The sequence below is a fragment of the Pelophylax lessonae genome (assembly GCF_965119305.1).
Source record: "Pelophylax lessonae genome assembly, chromosome: 3".
Lineage (NCBI taxonomy): Eukaryota > Metazoa > Chordata > Amphibia > Anura > Ranidae > Pelophylax > Pelophylax lessonae.
In genome coordinates, this window is record NC_138770.1 from 159,143,026 (window position 1) to 159,163,760 (window position 20,735).

Consider the following 20,735-nt stretch of genomic DNA (forward strand, 5'->3'; position numbering starts at 1 on the left):
TATCATGTGAATTTTCAGTGCCTTTGGCTTCCGGAAGGCCTCAAAGTTTCAAGTTGTTCCGCCGGTTTCTGTCTTCTAAATCTTCCAGTTGATTTTGTATGGTGCTGATTTGTTCACCAAACAATGCCTGATAGGATTCCAAGGCATCTGCCCTCTGTGTCATTCACTGTAGATTCCTCTGTGGAGATTTGGTCTGTTAACTGTTGCACCTTGGACTAAATGAGCTGCATCTCTTGTTTATGTGTCTCTGCCAGTCGATGAAAAACAGCTGCAATGTCCCCCTTGACAGTAAGAGCATGAATAATATCTTGCAGATCATCTGCCATCGCTTTTTCCAGCCAGTCTGATGCAGATGAGCAGGAAGGAGAGAAAGTCGATCTCCATAAAGCGGATGAAGAGACAGCTGGCAGGGAAGGAGATGCCAGCAGTTCTGTCACAGCAGGATGCTCTTGTGAGTTGTGGCGTGACACCGCCATGTTGGATCAGGAGGTTGTGCAGGATATTTTCTTGCTGCTAGTAAAAAAATGATTAATACCAAAACCGGTTGAGGTCCTGTGAGGTGTGAAGGATTTCCTAATTTTAATGGTGCTTGTAATGAAGGCAACAGTGACAGGTGAGCTGACATGGGCTCGTTTAGAGTCGGGAGCAACAGCACTATGAGTCTTCCTGCCACCATGTCCAGATCATGCCCCTTTTTTTTTCTTTCTTTTCTAATCCATACAATCTTTATAAGAAGTGACCCGCACCTATGACAACCTCATTTTGGACATATATCTCTTACACTAGGCTTATGAGGACAACCAAATGCAGACTACAGATATTTTGGCAAGGTAAAATTTTCTTCACCTCCATGGGAAGGAGATATCTAATGACGTTTGTTATGCTTTTAGTGTTTATTTTTGTTTATTTTAATTCTTATGATTTACTTTATGTTAAACACAGGTCTGGTCTTTATTTGCTTCTTTTTTTTATTCAAATTCGAGTCCAGTTGGACCAGGTACTGTCAACTGATTTGTTACATTTGGTCTTAGTTTAAGAGTGGAGCATCACGCTCTTATCTTGTTCAACACCTCTCTCCAATAGGCCTACACACTTGTGGCCCAAGAGCCACATAGAGTGTGCATACAGGGATTCATTCCTGGACATCTTGTGATGTCCTACTTAGTTTTGTTTTTGTTTTTTTTAAACTTAACACTTACCTCTACCCCTCCTTTCCCCCCTTTAAACTACTCTTACCACTCCCGTACCTTTTTTTTCTTTTCTCTGACTTTCTACATTTTTTCCTTGAGCACCTATAATGGACTTTATCTTATGGGATTTAAAGGTCCTTAATTCGCCCAAAAAGAGAAAAATGCTCCTTCTAGATTTTAACCGCCTTCATGTCAATATTGCTTTTATACAGAAAACTAATTTTAAAGAAGGAAGTATTCCTATGCTAAAAAGGAATAAAGGGGTCTCTATCTTAATCTCTAAATTAATCACATGATCTCTACTTGATTTACAATCAGGAGAGGGGGTAGATATATTTTCATCAAAAGTAAGATTGTTGACACTAAACTTACGTTAGCAACACTTTATTGTCCTAACACAAATCAAGATGGTTTCCTTTCATGGACTTTTGATAAATTTACTCTCTTTTCGGAAGCTATACTTCTGTTAGGACAGTGGTTCTCAACTCCAGTCCTCAGAACCCACTAACAGGCCAGATTTTAAGTATTACTTTAGAGGAGATGCAGACTAGAGTGCTGCAATCACTGAGCAGCAAATGATATTACCTGGGATCTATTTCAGTTATCTTGCAAACCTGGCCTGTTAGTGGGTTCTGAGGACCGGAGTTGAGAACCACTGTTCTAGGAGGTGATATCAATATCCCTTTTGAACCACAAGTAGATACATCTTCGGGGATCTTCTCAGTACCTCCTGGTACCTGTAAACGTACTCTACAAGCCATACATAGAACACAATTTACCGATGTCTGGCATTTACAACATCAACCTATTTCTGATCTTACATCGACATCTCTTCATGGTCACATCGACGACCATCTGTAATTTAACTTGGTTCGATTATACCCCTGTTTTAATAAAACTCTCACTAAAGACAGACCCCTCCTCCAGAGCTTGGCACTGGAAGCTAAATTATAGCATTTTACATGACCCTTCAGTACTAGAAGACTTGACTAATGAGCTAAACTTCTATCTAGAATCAAACTTCACACCTGGTAGCAATCCTTAAAAAATCTGGGAAGCACATAAAACCATCAAACATAATAGAGATGCCAAACTTACTGCCTTGCTCTCTGACATACAGAAACTAGAACTCTCCAGATGTCAGAACTAGAAACTAGACATACTCCAGATGTCAGAACAGAAAAGGAACTTCTGAGTCTCAGACAACAGATGACGTCACTTCTTGGTTATAGAGCTAAAGCCATACTCAGATCTTGCAAAAAACATTACTATGCATATGGTGATAAATGTGGGCGCACTTTAGCTCAAGTCTTACAAGACCAACGATCTTCTTTCATACCACACATTTCTCACTCAAATGATACTCATTACTTTTTCAGTAACGTCTAATCAAATTGCAGACACATTTAAAGAATTTTAGACATTTTTATATAACATATCCCCTGCTAATACATCCTCTGTTACACCCATATTAAATTCTCAAATTGAGGATTTTTTATCCTCTTCACACCTACCCAAACTCAGTATATCAGGCTTTAGAGACCCCAATTACTACAGATGAAATCTTGACAGCTATAAATTAATCAAAAATGGCTAAATCCCCTGGCCCAGATGGCTTTACGCTGCAATATTACAAAATGTTTTTTCCAATCTTAGCCCCAAATTTTGAAAAAGCATTTGATTCCCTAAGTAACTTATCTTCGATCCCTTCAGAAGCTCTTAAAGCCTATATATCTGTCATACCAAAATAGGGCTAATACCCTTCTCTCTGTAGTAGTTATCATCCAATATTACTTCTTAAATTGTTCACTAAAATTCCAGCAACCCGGATTCTACGATACCTGCCAGACCTATTACTGTACATCAGGTTGGATTTGTTCTTTCTCAGGAAGCTAGAGACTATTGACCATTAACCTACCTGGTGGTCTGATTATGTCAGAATTTTTGTGCTAAAAGTGGTACATTGTTTTGCATGGAAATATGTTGTTTTATATTTTAGGCCTGTAATTCTTAGGAATAACCCACTTAAATCTGTCCAAACAAGAGTCTAGAAGACATCCCGGGTATGATAAAGTTTGAAACACGAAATTATAAATTATAATATACCGGTAATAATAATATATTTTATTCAAAAATATAATCAAACCAAAAACACTGAAATGTGTAAAACAAGGGATGTGATATTACTACTCACTGTAATAAAGGTTTAGTAAACATCTCGGGTATGAAATATTTTGAAACATGGGACTGCACAAAGTCCGACGTCACAATCAGGACAATAGAATCTGGTTTCTTTTCTTATTTTCCTTCCACTGTCATCTCTATTAGAGCAACAAACCACACACATCCTTGTAGGTGCTGACTTTTTCTCAGTTGGTGGGATGTAGTCCATGAAGTGATGACCAGCCAGGCGTTCCGGTTGACAACGCCAACAGCACGACGTCCAGATCTGTTCACAGCCATTAGTGGTGTTTGGTGACTCAGAAAGATTTGTCTAGCAATTTTCCAAATAAAGTCCGCATGAATCACAGGCTTGTCACTCTTTTTTTGAGCATGCATTCCACAAGCATTGCTCAAGAAGATGTCTGAAGATCTTCTTATAGTATTTTTTTGCTGCTTCCTCATAGCTGGGTAGAATGTCATTGCTTGGTCGGCTCTGTCGACACCTTCCATGGTGTTGTTGTAGTCTATCAATACTTGTGGCTTCATGGCTTCTTTCCCACCTTTCGTGCGTACCATAACAGTGGAAGTGTTATGCACTGTACTCATTAGGCACATATCTTTCTTGTCCCTCCATCGCAGTGCCATAATTTTGCCTTTCTGCCAGGCAACCATGTCTCCTGTCTTGAGCTTCTTTTTACCAAACATTGGTGGCATGTCGCACCGGTTAGCCCTTACGGTTCCATAGGCATTGGTTTTGTTGTGCAGTAGAACCTCATAAAGTTCAGGAGCTGTATAAAAGTTGTCCGTTGTTACACAATAGTCCTGAATTAGCAATGGCTCAATTAGTGAAAGAACAGAAGATGTTGCCATTCCATAATTACTGTATTTTTCATAAAATTGTGTTCCTTTTTCAGTGTATATTACTGAATTCCAAATGTAGCCAGTTGACGGTTCACATAGCATGTAGGATTTTACGCCAAATCGTGCCCTCTTTGATGCAATGTATTGCACCCAGCTGAGCCTTCCCTTGTAGGCCATTAGACTTTAATCTATGCTGATGTCTCTTTCTGGCACATAGCTCCGTTGGAAATTCTGCAGAATCATTTGATATACTTCCCATATTTTTTTTCCAGTTTTGGTGTAGGATGAGTAGTTTCATCAAATTCTTCATTATTTTCAAAGTGGAGATATTTCGTTAAGAGGGAAAATCTGTATTCTGACATGATCGTGCCAAAGAATGGAGTGGCAAGTAATGTAATGGTTGTCCAATACCACTTCAGCAGGGGTTTCCCCACCACTTCCTGAAGAATTATTAGGCTCAGAAATTTCCAAAAGTCATCTTTGGTTTTGATCTTTCTGCATCTTTCAAACCTCCGACTCGTAGCGCATTGTTGCTCTTTGTACAGGTTGGTCTCGATAACTATTTTTTCAATAACCTCATCAGTCAAAAATAATTGTAAGTATGCCAAGGGGTTGTAATGGTCAATGTCAACTTTCATACCAGGTGTTCCTGTAAATTGGAATTTTGGGGGCGCTGCCTGATCCATACCGCAGTCAATAGAGCACCAAGTCCGCACATCGCTGAGCTCAGTCGCAGAATCGTCGCTGTCGCCACTTTCCATGCCTGATGACGAATTTTCCCAATAACCGCTTTTGCTCAGTTCTTCAAATAACTCAGTTTCGCTGTCACTGTTTTCCAGTTTGTCTAAAAGCGCTTTTGCGCAAAAAGAATGCTTTTTGGACGCCATGGTCATCTAGGCACAAAGAACTGAAAAATCACAGGCAGGGCACTGGAAAAGCCACCAGGTGAAATCCTGTGGTGAAATGGCATGATACAGTGTAATCAGTTAGGATACCAACTTTGTATCATGTAATTTGGTTTGTTTACATTTTTTAAATTGCCACCGGTTCCACCCCTGCGTCACAATGCTTGCAGGGAAACGAACCGGAAGACAGGTGCCGGCATCGGCCGAGCACACAGCGGGAGGACAGCGGGAGGATGGCTGGAGGGTGGCGGGGGAGGACAGTGGGAGATTGCAGGGGAAGGTGAGTTTTATTGTGGGGTAATCCCGAGTGTGGCTCGGGGTTACCGCTTTTAGTACTGTATATTAACCTTGAGCCACACTCGGGAATACCGCTACGGAGGTTAAAGTCCTTAATCTCTTACACATGGTGACTTCACAAAAAAATTCAATGCCCTTTTCTGGCAAATTATGCAGAGAAGGCATTTGACAGAGCACATTGGGATTAAATGTTTGCTGTACTTAAACATATTGGCCTTGGTGAAAAAAATGCTAACCTGGATAAAAGCCATCTATTCTTCTCTGATTGCTGAAGTCAAAGTTAATGGAAATGTATTTGAACCCTTTGCAATTTAAAATGGCACCAGGCAGGGCTACCCCCTTTCACTGCTCCTTTTTGGCCTTTCACTTGAACCCTTTCTTAATAAAATCAGACAAAATCCTGAAATTTCTGGACTACAGTTGGGGTCCTCTGCTTATGCAGACGACATGTTATTTTCACTTAATAATCAACTTATCTCTCTCCCAAATCTTCTCCATGAATTTAATCAATATGGAGTTATCTCCAGCTTGAAGATTAACTTTTCCAAATCGGAAGCGATGGGGATAGCAATTCCCACCTCTCAAATCTCCCAATTGCAAGGTAATTAAAAACTCAGGTGAACTAGCCATGCCCTGAAATACCTTTGTAACTATATTGCTTCACATTTAAACCTGGTCTTCTCTCTTAACTTTCCATCTCTTCTTTCAGAGGTATGTATGTTACTTCAACAGTGGCAATCAGGCATGTTTTCCTAGTTCGGCTAGTGCAACATCATTATAAAATTGTCCATTCTACCTACATTTTTATATCTCTTTCAACCTCTACCAATACATATTTCTGCTACCTTTTTCAAAAAAAATAATTCTCCCTTTGTTCAATTTATTTGGGCTGCTAAGAAACCCAAAATTTCCCATCATTTATTGTCATTACCTAAACAAAATGGTGGCTTAGCCTTACCTAATCCTGTGCAATATTATTGTGCTGCACACCTTGACACCTGTTTAGGTTTATTGACTGGTGTCGACATACAGATCTTAATTATTGAACAAGCTCGATTTAACATTTCCCTTCATAGTGCATGAACGCAATGGAAGACCTATTATTCTCTTCCTATAATCGACCTGAAGATTATAGTAAAACAGGGTTTCATCAGAATACCTTTAAGTACTCAGATGAGGGAAGGGATTTACTTGAAACCAGTTACTGAATTGTGACAATTATTATTCTGGTTGCTCGCTACATACCTTACTCGTTATACCCAACCCTGTGCCTCCTTCCCCCCCACCCCTTTTTTTATTTTTTTATAATGTTATAGTACATATTGATATTATCTGTATGATGTAAAATATTACATTCTTTCTATTGAATAAAGAATATGGAAAAAGAGAAGAAGGAAAGGAAAGGGGGGGGGGGGGGTAAGTATCAAACTGTAGCAGGATGCCATTTAAATTGTACATAAAGTTCCAAGGTCCTAAACTACACAGAACTATGTACAGTAGATCTAGAGTGCATTCTAGTCTGCAGATACAAAGTTATCAGAAGCATGGCATGCTTTGGACTGTTCCTGCAAACAGACTTTTTAGGAAGATTTTCAGAATTTGTGAGAATGAATGCTGAGTACCTCTTACTGTGCTAAAAAGTACAATTTTTGAATATCTGTTCTTATGTGGTGGTAGAAAGCAGGATTTAGCCCAAATCATAAAAGAAAACCCCTTAAGCTAAAAATAATTGAACAATATACAGTAAGTTTTAGTATGGGTTTCTGATGTTGAAGAATATGTACTTGCATATGTAGAACCATAAACCCATAGCAGTTAAAATTAAGCTGTACCCATTCTCCCATTTCCTTGCTTGCCACCCCTAACTTCTCACCAATTGTACACCAGGATCACAGTGTGGTTTTATGTTTTACCTACCTTAGCAACTACAGGATTTGCCCATCTTTGAAGATTGAATGTTTCAGGTCACATTGGTGGATATGTCAAATACATTTGCTTTCTCTCTTGACAGGTGTAAGTGTATCCTCGGTGAACCTGTTTGGTTGTTATACTTTGGTATAATAAAGTAATGAATACATTTACTTTCAGATTATATGCCTGCTTGTAGCAGAAGAAGACTTGTAAAGTGTTTTTGGCATGTATGGAGCAGAATACACATATTGTACATTTGCAGAGGCTTTTGGTAAGTGCTGAGTTGCTTTACTTTTATACTTACATAAATTAGTGCATATATCTCAGTTGCTTTTCCCCAAACTAATCTCAGACTGATCTCAGATGAAAGCCGTTTTCCTCAAAATATGCTGCTCTTAGTCTGAAGTCCTTATATACCAACACTAAAAACCTTTGTGTGCATACACCCTAAATTCACTGAGTATGTACCTACCTGAAGTTTGGGCTAGTGTATACATATATGTTTGTGCTTTCTTTCGAAAACTAGTTTGTGAAGCATTTTTGAAAGCATTGTTTGAAATTTGAATAGACTCCTATAGAGCAGCATACACATGTGTTTATTGTTGCTTTTGTCATGTGTGGCTTTTATTCCTGAATACAAGTGGAGGTGAATGTACCTTCTATGCTTCTCAAACTGATTTGCAAGCATTTTCTCTAAGGCCCCATTCACACTAGTGCGACTTGTCCCGCGATTTTGGACCGCAAAATCGCATGACAAGTCGTTTTCCATTATTTTCAATGAGCCCCATTCATATCAGTGCGTTTTGAAGTCGCACCGACTTCAAAGTAGTTCCTGCACTACTTTGCCACGATTTTAATGCATTTTGAGGCATATAGCCTTGCCCATGCTTTCAAAATCGCGGCAAAAATCGCGCCGCGAAATCGCGGCAAAATTGCGTTGCAATAGTGTGAAAGGGGCCTAATAGAACCTTTTAGGCTTACTTCGAAATCTGAACATGTGCATTAACCCTTAATGGAAAAAAAAAATATCTTTATGCTAGAAATGAAAATTTCTTGGAAGACAATGTCATCATGGCCCGGTTTAGAGGATCCTTGCAAATAACCAGAACCTGAAGCGGGATTTAATATCCTGCAGGAAAGGAAGGGTGTACATCACAGAAAAACTCAAATGGTTTGGAATTAATTCTAATTTAGAGATATTTTTTTAAATGTTTGACTTTTTTTACCATATGTATAAAATTGTTGTTTTACTAATAGCATTTATTCAATGAGAAAGTGTTATCAAAGCACTAAAGAGACAGCACAGCAGTCACTACCTGCTTTGAGGCTCAGTATATCTGATTGAAGCTTAGTGAGAGGGTCATCAAATATAGGGTGAGTTACTGTATTGATTCATCTGTCATTATTTTATTCTTATCCACAATATTAAAAAAGAAAAAAATTAACTATAGCAATTCACTGTATATTCCCTTTTGTTGATTTTACATATGATCCATATATAGGTTTAGTTGGGTCAGTGCATCACTGTTGACTTTCCAGCATAGACTTTTTAGCATGTTGTATTTTGGCTCAGATAGTTTTTCATGAGAAGCTGGCCCTAGTATTGTCATAATGCAAATAATGCAAATGGTAGTAGATGTTGAAGTGCTTGTATAATTTATAATATCTTCAAGCGCGGGATGGAGTTTAGAGGTTTGGAAGTAAAGGTAGGGCTTTCAAGTTGGTAGTGGTTGGGTGTAAGGGGCATTCAGGTTAGAGTTAGGTCAATAGCTAGGGATAGCATTTTAGTTATGGTTAATTCATCTTTTGGGTATAGTAAAATGTCTTTCAGGTGTGATAATGTAGCTGGTCCTGAAACATTTGCTACTAAACAGTTAGACCAAGTTTATTTCACTGAAAATAAATATGCTACCCATATATGTAATGAAGATGGTAGCTGATTCACAAAGAAACTATTTTATAAATAATGGGACTTTAGGGTGCAAACAAATAAAAACACATTAACTGCGTAAAATATGCTTTATTTATATATGTATCATTCATTTTTTCATTCAATCAGATTTTTGGATGAATGGATGTTTACAGTACATCTCTCATACAGTAATTATATAGCATAAACTGTATCAATTGACATAAACCACTGAATGTATTTGATAGCCAGCGTATACCGAGCAGTTTCTTTGATGCGTTTCATGATGAGCTTCTTCAGGATGAGATACTACTTGACAAAGATATATTACACCCACCTAATGTGGCGTCATTGATCACAGGACCAGAGCAGCGAGAATCAATACCCAGGAAGGGGGCAGAGGTGGACTGCAGAAGGAGTTACCAAGGGCAGCATATCACTTTATAAAATTAGACAAGTGAAAATCTGGAAAGGGGAAGCACAGTAAATTTTATAAAGAGGAGGTTATAGGAAACTACCATGGCATAGAAACACAGAATGGCCACAATCACTGGTGTAATAGAATTGCTGCATTAGCCTAATCAGGTAGGAAAGACAGGTCCCAATGTGTACACTATGCTATGAAGGATGTACTGTAAGCATCCATTTACCCAAAAAATATGTTATTGCCATAAGATTTTATTGAATGATACCTATTGTGATAAAGTTTCTTTTAAGCAGTTTATGTGTTTTGATTGGCTGGCACCCTTAAAATAATGAATTGTTTCTATGCTCACTCTATTAGGGCTGTGGTGCCTTATTGATTTCCGATCAATCCTCATAAATATATACAAAATAGTTGACTCAGATACTTTTTGGTATTCACTCTTAAAGTACTTTCACTGACCTACATAACATAGATAGAGTTGGTATGCCAGTTGTATTGTTTTAAAAAAAAAATGGCAGCAATTTGAATCTGTCATTGGCAAACCTCCCACTTAGTCAATGAAGACATCTGTGTCTATGTCTCAGTGGGTCAGTCGAATTGATCCTGACAAATTATGTTATCTAGCCATGCTTTCCTACAACTTACACACCTCCGCATTTGTAAAATCCTTCTTATTTGACAGTGACCCATATGTCATTTGTCATAGATTTTCGTAATGAATTTCCTTCTACATTTTGGTTTCACAGGAAAACACATTTGGAACTAGGGCAAAGTGACAATGACAATTTGCAGACTGCTATCATTGTAGACAGGGCAATGTAAGCAGTAGTATTAAAGACAGAAAGCCAATATAATATAGTTCACATACAGTATATAGTAGATAAGAATACAGGTGATACATGATGATGTGTGCTGTAATAATTACTAAAAAGCTAAAAGGATAAAACACAAGTCTCCTCTGTTTTATAGAGAAGCCCAAGTTTCCCATGTGTTCCCATATTTGGCATAAAATAATGTAACCTGCACTTAACAGATCTTACAATAGGTGAGTGTAGTGCTCACTCCCAGAGGGGATGTCTTTTTAGAATTTATTACTTGAAACAGGAGATGGGTTCAGTGGTTCAGGGTACTCCAAAAGTATAATAGCAATCAATGTGAGGACACACTTCTTAGCAAAAAATCCTTATAGACAGGGGAGGACTGGGCCAGGGGGCAGGGGGGCAATTGCCCCCTGGGCCACTCTGATGTCCTGTAAAAAGGTTGCACTGCTTCTGCCACAGACATGCCTGAAGGATTCCTGGTGAAGAGAAGTAAAAATTCCCCACTGCTGACCTACTGAGTGCAGGTTGAGGACAAGGACAGAGCGCAGGCCTCCCCCCCCCAGCATGGACGGTGTAAACTGTGTCTGCGCAGAGGCCGATTCCATGCCCCACTGGAGACTCTTCTCCCCTGGTCAGCCGCAACCGAGCTGTCCCAGCTCCCCCCCAACTGCTCCCTGCTGGCCAGGTTGGGAACCTGGATTCAGCCAGTAAGTAGAGAGTACCTGGAGCAGAGCTTCAGCCTGGAATGGGGGTCAGGAGGAGGACAGGATGAGGGAGAGTGGGAGGGAACCCGAGTTCCCGAGTTGCTGCCCCATGGGCCTCTGGTTTGTACTTGCCCCCTGGGCCGAAAGTTGCCAGTCTGCCCCTGCTTATAGAAGCAGGCACACAATAAAGTCCCAAATCAGGTTTTACTCACAATGTACCAGAAGCTATCTGCCACCCATCATCCGCAGGTAGATCCCCAGTAAGGGAGGTAAAATGATTATTACTCAGACCAAGATTTCAGGATAGTGCCCTCCAGCAAAAATCCTTTATCAATCTTCTCTAGGTCCTCAGCCCAGCTCCTGTGGAGGTCCAGGCTGCAACTTTGTCTCAGTGTAGGTGCCTCTAGAGTCAACATCCCCAGGAAAAGTGTGTAAAAAATTAAGTTTAAAACCCGCGCTAAAAACAAAACAAAAAAACAGTGCTACCTGCAGCTGCTGCTCACTTAGGTAAAAACCGAGAAAAATAGAATGTCATAAAAACAGCGCTACCAGGAATGTGAATAATCAATAAATAAATAATAAAATCATCCAATGAATACATATAGTAAAGTGCACTTGTGGTAAAAAAATATAACAATTCATACATATAAAGGTGCAATGGTATCAAAAATTAATTATAGTGCTAATAGTGCAAAGGTGCTGGATAAAGTGCAGTCCAAAATAGTCCACTCAAAATATACATTTCAATAAAGTGCTGAATATAAAATGCTTGAAGTGCTCCACACGGTGGGAAGGTGCTTCAAAAGACCCTTTTGGGGATCCACTCACCAGATTTTTATGGTAATCAAGCCTCAAATAAGCAGTGGCCAAGCAGAGCTGTGTGTGTCTATGGACTGGTGCACAGCTTGTTGACGGGGCACACATAAAATGGAGCAGAGTGTGCCGGTGGGGGACTTTAGAAGAGGAGGTAAGAGAGCGCACTGAGCAATACTATTGCAGAGAGCTGGTAAGTATAACCACTTTTTTATTCTACATTTTAAACAATTATATTTTTTTGTCATTTTAAAGCGTAGCTAAAACAAAAATGTAATATATTGCAGCTTACCATTCCTTAGACGTGATAGCTGCCTTTGTTTGCTATTTGCAGGCTAAGAATATGTTCAGCATGTACAGAAAAATACCCGTTGATCCTACAAAAAAGCAATATAATTGACACTTCCTGTGAGCTTAAAATACAGCAAAAATAATGTTACCTTTTTTGTGCAACTATCATGCAACTGAGATTAACAAAGACAGACATGTTTGAAGTCCAAAATGAAAATGTGATGCCGTAGCACCGTTCTCCTGTGCTCAGAGACAGGGCCCCCTGTCCGACTTTTTTAGAGATGTTATTCCACAGAACTCACACTTGGCTTCCCAGATGGCCACGGCCTTGCTGCCCTTTAAGACTGGGGTTGTCCAAAGGCACTAGAGTAAAAAAAACAAACAGAAAGGCGCACCGGCCTAGCGCATTATCCTCAATATCACGCTTTATTAATATAGAAGTATATATACTTACAAAGAAAGGTATAAAAAAGCACATACAATCCGAACATCTGGAACAAACTATATCAATGTAAGATGGCTAACGTGTTTCAAGGCTTATCCTCTTCTTCAGAGCCAACAGGCCATGTCTAGACCACTCATTTATGCAGCAGGTAACTTATACAGTGCATTGCGAAAGTATTCAGCCCCCTTGAACTTTTCAACCTTTTGCCACATTTCAGGCTTCAAACATAAAGATATAAAACTGTAATTTTTTGTGAAGAATCAACAACAAGTGGGACACAATCATGAAGTGGAACGAAATTTATTGGATATTTCAAACTTTTTTAACAAATAAAAAACTGAAAAATTGAGCGTGCAAAATGATTCAGCCCCCTTAAGTTAATACTTTGTAGCGCCACATTTTGCTGCGATTACAGCTGTAAGTCACTTGGGGTATGTCTCTATCAGTTTGCACATCGAGAGACTGAAATTTTTGCCCATTCCTCCTTTCAAAACAGCTCGAGCTCAGTGAAGTGGGATGGAGAGCGTTTGTGAACAGCAGTTTTCAGTTATTTCCAAAGATTCTCGATTGGATTCAGGTCTGGACTTTGACTTGGCCATTCTAACACCTGGATATGTTCATTTGTGAACCATTCCATTGTAGATTTTGCTTTATGTTTTGGATCATTGTCTTGTTGGAAGACAAATCTCCGTCCCAGTCTCAGGTCTTTTGCAGACTCCATCAGGTTTTCTTCCAGAATGGTCCTGTATTTGGCTCCATCCATCTTCCCATCAATTTTAACCATCTTCCCTGTCCCTGCTGAAGAAAAGCAGGCCCAAACCATGATGCTGCCACCACCATGTTTGACAGTGGGGATGGTGTGTTCAGGGTGATGAGCTGTGTTGCTTTTACGCCAAACATAACGTTTTACGTTGTTGCCAAAAAGTTCGATTTTGGTTTCATCTGACCAGAGCACCTTCTTCCACATGTTTGGTGTGTCTCCCAGGTGGCTTGTGGCAAACTTTAGACGACACTTTTTATGGATATCTTTAAGAAATGGCTTTCTTCTTGCCAGTCTTCTATAAAGGCCAGATTTGTGCAGTATATGACTGATTGTTGTTCTATGAATAGAGTCTCCCACCTCAGCTGTAGATCTCTGCAGTTCATCCAGAGTAATCATGGGCCTCTTGGCTGCATCTCTGATCGGTCTTCTCCTTGTATGAGCTGAAAGTTTAGAGGGACGGCCAGGTCTTCGTAGATTTGCAGTGGTCTGATACTAATTCCATTTCAATATTATCGCTTGCACAGTGCTCCTTGGGATGTTTAACCACTTTACCACCGGAGGATTTTCCTGCTGTACGTCCAGGCCACTTTTTGCGATTCGGCACTGTGCGACTTTAACTGACAATTGCGCGGTCATGCAATGCTGTACCCAAACGAAATTTAGGTACTTTTCTTCCCCACAAACAGAGCTTTCTTTTGGTGGTATTTGATCACCTGTGCGATTTTCATTTTTTGCGATATTAATAAAAAAATGCGACAATTTTGAAAAAATAACAATATTTTTCTACTTTGACAGTTAAAAAATATCCAATATATTAAATTTTTGTCATATATTTGGACCAAAATGTATTTAGCTACATGTCTTTGACAAAAAAATTCTCAATGAGCGTATTTTTAACCGATTTAAGACCGGAAGATTTTACCCCATTCCCGACCAGGCCATATTTTGCGATTCGGCACTGCGTTACTCTAACGGATAATTGCGCGGTCGTGTGATGCTGTACCCAAATTATTGTATGTCCTTTTTTTCCCCCACAAATAGAACTTTCTTTTGGTGGTATTTGATCACCTGTGCGATTTTTTGCGCTATAAACAAAAAAAGAGCGACAATTTTGAAAAAATAACAATATTTTTCACATTTTTTTATATGAAATTCCCCCCAAAAATCTAAAAATCAAAATGTTTTAACATTTTAGGCCAATTTGTTTTCTGCTACATATTTTTGGTAAAAAAAAAATCGCAATAACTGTATTTTTATTGGTTTGCGCAAAAGTTATCGCAGCTACTAACTATGGGAAATTTATGTCATTTTTATTGTTTTTTTTGTAGTAATGGCGGCGATCTGAGATTTTTTTTTGCAGGATTGCGACATTGCGGCGGACAGATCGGACCCTTGACTGACATTTTTGACACTTTTGCGGGTACCAGTGACATTACTACAGTAATCAGTGCTATAAATATGCACTGTTACTGTAAAAATGACACTGGCAGGGAAGGGGTTAACTTTTATTGGTGATCAAGGGGTTAATGTATGCCTGGTGCTTACTAACGTGTGTGGGGGGAGGGGACTGTGTGACACAGGCACAGATCGCAGGTTCAGCTATTACACTTTACACAAGCGGGCGGATTTCCACACTCGATCCCCGACGATCGGGGAAGAGCGGCGGTGATCACCGCCTCTCTTCCCCTGGCCCGACTCCCGCTGTGACTGAATACAGCGGGGCGAGTCTCTGGCGGCACGCGCGCCGCCCACAAGGGGAGGAGTCCAGCGACATAGGTCTACGTCGCTTGACGATATCGAGCCACTTTGCCGCAGTACAGTCAACATGACCAGTCGGCAAGTGGTTAAAGCTTGGGAAATCTTTTTGTATCCAAATCCAGCTTTAAACTTCTCCACAACAGTATCTTGGACCTGCCTGGTGTGTTCCTTGTTCTTCGTGATGCTCTCTGTGCTTTAAAAGGACTTCTGAGACTATCACAGTGCAGGTGCATTTATACGGAGACTTGATTACACACAGGTGGATTCTATTTATCATCATTAGTCATTTATATCAACATTGGATCATTCAGAGATCCTCACTGAACTTCTGGAGAGAGTTTGCTGCACTGAAAGTAAAGGGGCTGAATAATTTTGCACGCCCAATTTTTCAGTTTTTTTATTTGTTAACAAAGTTCGAAATATCCAAAAAATTTCGTTCCACTTCATGATTGTGTCCCACTTGTTGTCGATTCTTCTGAAATAATTACAGTTTTATATCTTTATGTTTGAAGCCTGAAATGTGGCAAAAGGTCGCAAAGTTCAAGGGGGCCGAAAACTTTCGCAAGGCACTATATATATATATATATATATATATATATATATATATATATTTGTATATTAATAAAGCCTGATATTGAGGATAATGCGCTAGGCCGGTGCGCCCTTCTGATTGTTTTTTTTTACTCTAGTATGTTTGAAGTCCAGCCTGTGTTACAATAATTGATACAGTCAACAATATAAGTGTAGCCCCAAAAGGACAGAAAGCATGCTATTCCTAGGATTACCAGATTAAAATATAAAAAAAAAGAGAATGAATGCCATCACTAAAAAAACATATATCATAAACTATATATATATATATATATATATATATATATATATATATATATATATATATATATATATATATATATATATATATATATATAGTGGTGATCGAAAGTTTGGGCATCCCAGGTAAAAATTTGTATTAAGCTTTAATCATGCAAAGAAGCTGAACACCCATCCACACCCACTACTGAGGACAGCATTTGAGCATCCCGCATATAGTCCTGATCTCGATCCCTCAGATTACCATCTTTTAGGTCCACTTATTAGTTTGCCACAGACTAACATGTGCAAGAAGCGGTGCATACATGGCTGTGGGGCAGACCAAAACATTATAAACAAGCTTGTGAAACACTGGAACAAATGCATTGAAAAGCAAAGGGACTTTATTGAAAAATGGTGCAACTGTACATTCCCTACTGTTGTACTAATAAATTATAGAAATAGAGACAATTATTGGCCCACCCTTATATATTTTTATACACCTATATTTTAAAAAATATATATGTTTCCACCTTTTTCATGGCTTCCTGAGGACGCGTAGCATGTGAAATGCATTAAAGCTTCTGCCATCTTGTCAGATCCGGTCTTTTCATCCGATCTACTCCTAGCTTGGAACAAACACCGATCTAGTGGCCACGGATGGTGGAGCGCTGCAATTAAGCTGATTGTGTTGCTGTCCTAAGGGCACCCACAGCATGTAAGTAGCACCTATATGTTTTTAATAGTTGTTTTAAGTAATAAAACCTACTACACTATATTACACTCTCTGGCTTTTCTTTAAACCCATATATGTTGGAGTGGGAACCCTATGTTGACCAAAGAGCTGCGATATTAATGAGGTGGAGGAGAATCAGTGACAGGAATTACAGTGTATATATAGCCCACAGGTCTAACACTTGTTTCAGAATCATATGGTGACCAAAGAGCTGGGACACTGAGAGGTGGAGGAGAACCAGTGTGAGGAACCATAGTGCTTAGACTACTTGTCTGACCCTTGCTTCTGGTAAGTGAACATCTTGGCTGTGGAAAGAGCACCTGTTCACTGAATGACTAGTTACCAGCACATCACTCTTATCAGCACATGGTGAATTAAAAGGGAATTGGAAAAGGCACTAATGGCGCTTTTCCACTGCATGGAACCGTACCAGTTCGGCACGCTTTTGTGCTTTTCCACTGCGGTACCGCATGGTATAGGGTCGGAACAGTTCGGTACGGTACGGTATAGGTTTGCTTTTCCACTGTATGGAACCGAACGGTACGGTACGGCTCTGAAAAAACAGTACCTACTCGATTGTGGTTCCAACAGGTACCAAACTGGTACCATATCCCACTATCCTTTGCATGCCGTCACTACTAGCCACTGATTGGTCAGAGAATCACACCCACCCTGTTGTTATCCCACCCACTTAACTTTAGTACTACTTTAGTGGAAAAGCAAACCTATACCGTACCGTACCGAACCGTTCCGACACTATACCATGCGGTACCGCAGTGGAAAAGCAAACCGGGCCAAGCAGGGCCGAGTAGAGCTGAGCCGGTACTAGCCGGTACTTGCAGTGGAAAAGTGCCATTAGTGGAATTGGCACACATGTTATCATCTGCTATGCATTGTTTTGGACTTGTCTGGTCCCTATAGAGACAATTATTAAGAATCTATTGCATATATGTTTTTTTATTTGTAAATTGCATTTGTAGCCATTAGTGACAAAACATAGAGCCCGCTTTACTCCTTTTTAATGGTATATGCAGTCTATTTACACCTTAGTACATGGGCTGCTGGTTTTGCACTCTTTTTTTCTATGTGGATGTTTATTTATTTTTTTGTTGTGCATTGTTAAACAGTTTGAGAGGAAACATATGAGTAGGCGTCCCGATTTGCATCACATATTTTCATACACATATATTAAAAAAAAATGTCCACCTTTTTTTTATCCTTTGCTGCATCTTCTTATTTCATTCAGCTTTTTTGCAACCACTTCCAGGCAGCATGCATGTGCTTTAGTGGTGGCTGTATAGCATTTCTCAGGCGAGGTTTTCCTGACAGTGACAATAGAGACAACATATGAATTCAGCTAGGAAGCAAAAACAGATAATTGCCATTCTATGAAGAAGAACACTCATGGCAGGATCACCAGATAACATTTGAATAAAATCTGCAGATTTCAACATTTTAAAAATGACTTTTGATACTACATTAACATGTTAATGCTTTATTGTGATTTTAGTGATTGAGTTTACATATTTTTAAGTGGAAATATGACATAAATTAGACAAATCTGACAGAGGCATCTAGAATCTGCAGACTATTCAAAAGCTTGTACTTCACTTTGTTTAGCTTTTTAATAACACAAGTTAAAAAAAATCAATATAAATAAAAGTAATAATTACACTTTGTAAAATACAGGGAGTTGCCATTGCTGACCTTTTTCTAACGGAGCTGTAATTGCTGACTTTGGCTTTTTTTTTGCAAATATATAACCCACAACAGATACCGGTATACAGATTAAATCACCAGAATGACATTGGAACCTCTTATCAGCATACTTTTCTGGTAGTGCCACAAAAAGCATTAAAGCCATTCGACTGTCATAAGAGCCAGGCAATTTGCATTTTCAGAAGGATAAGTTAGCAATAGCCATTATAGGTAAGGGTGGATTGACAACTCATCACTTTATTTGCTGTCATACCTACATTATACAGGATCCATCATTTATTAGGTTCTATCATTTTTGTATATCACAGTAATCTTTATGTGTTCTTTATGTGTCAAAAAAAAAAAAAATCCAAAATACTGCAGATAATTGCTACACAAGCCGTTTTGTAATATAATATTATTAAGAATCACCATTCATTTCAATATGCAAATGTAATTTTGTAAAAATGTAAAAAAAAAAAAAGAAATGTTGCTTCCTCGAAATTCAGGAGCTGTTGAATATGGAATGCAAAATATTCCCAGATATCGAGATGTTTGCACTTATCAAGCAGATATAACAAAACACTTTCAATGTTAAACTTAGCAGACAAAAAGGAAGGAGATAAGAGATGTTCACTGTTAGGGTTTACATACACATTATTGCAGAAAATACATTTTACCAAAAGTTTAAGAGTGTGTTAAAGAGAGGGGAGAAGAGAGTGTGAAGAGAAGAAAAAGCACAAAGGTGTAAAAAGGGGACAGACACCATTAAGAGCTCATACATATGTTTAAACTACATCAAGCCCATTTATTTAATCTAATGCTTCCTGGTCTCATCTACAGTATTACCATCTACAGTATTTACCATCTATCATCTATCATCTATCAGTCTTCCAAATAGGCAGATGTATCTAAACCACCATTGGTAAAATGTTACAGAGGGAATTAAAAAGATATTATTGAGATAATTCCTACAAGCTCCATAGAGAATATAATGAATTTCCTTTTTTTTTTTGTAAAAGAAACCTTTTCTTCCCCTTTTCTTTATTTTGCAGCTGGCAGGTAAGTCCAGGACTAACGACTCAGAAAATAATTTATTTGACATACAGCACATTACTTAAAATTAATCTATCCTTTTAAACCAGTGCCTGCATTTTTTTCAAATCACATTCTTTGCGACCGAACACTACCCAAACCCCTAAGGCCCCTTTCACACATGCTGTCCGTTTGTCCGTTTTTCATCCATCCGTTGACGGATGAAAAACGGACATCAATGCATCTCTATGTAAAAACGGATGACAACTGATGATCATCAGTTAACATCCGTTTTCATCCACTTCCGTCAATGTCCGTTTTTTTGAACGGATGAATGCCCTATTTTTTATCCGTCAAAAAAAAACGGATCGGACGAAAAACGGATGACAACCGATGAAAAACTGATGTCAACTGATGACAACGGATGAAAAACTGATGTCAACTGATGACAACGGATGACAACAGATGAAAAACTGATGTCAACTGATGACAACGGATGAAAAACAGACGACAAAGGATGAAAAACGGATGAAAAACGGATATCAACTGATGAAAAACGGATAACAACTGATGAAAAACGGATAACAACTGATGAAAAACGGATGAAAAACGGATGAAAAACAGATGAAAAACTGATACATTTGACGTGACTGAACTGATGAACTGAACGGACTGTATGTGTGAAAGGGGCCTTAGGCCCCTTTCACACATACGGTCCGTTCAGTTCATCAGTTCATTCACGTCAAAATGTATCAGTTTTCCATCCATTTTTCATTCATTTTTCATCCGTTTTTCATCAGTTGTTATCTGTTTTTCATCTGTTTTTCATCCGTTTTTCATCCGTTTTTCGTCAGTTGTTATCCATTTTTCATCCGTTTTTCGTCAGTTATTTGTTTTTCATCAGTTTTCATCCATTTTCATCCGTTGTCATCCGTTTTTCATCCGTTGTCATCCGTTTTTCGTCCGATCCGTTTTTTGACGGATGAAAAATAGGGCATTCATACGTTCAAAAAAAACGGACATTGACGGAAGCGGATGAAAACGGATGTTAACTGATGATCATCCTTTGTCATCCATTTTTACATAGAGATACATTGATGTCCGTTTTTCATCCGTCAACGGATGGATGAAAAACGGACAAACGGACAGCATGTGTGAAAGGGGCCTAACTCCTAACTTAACTCCTAAAACATAGTAT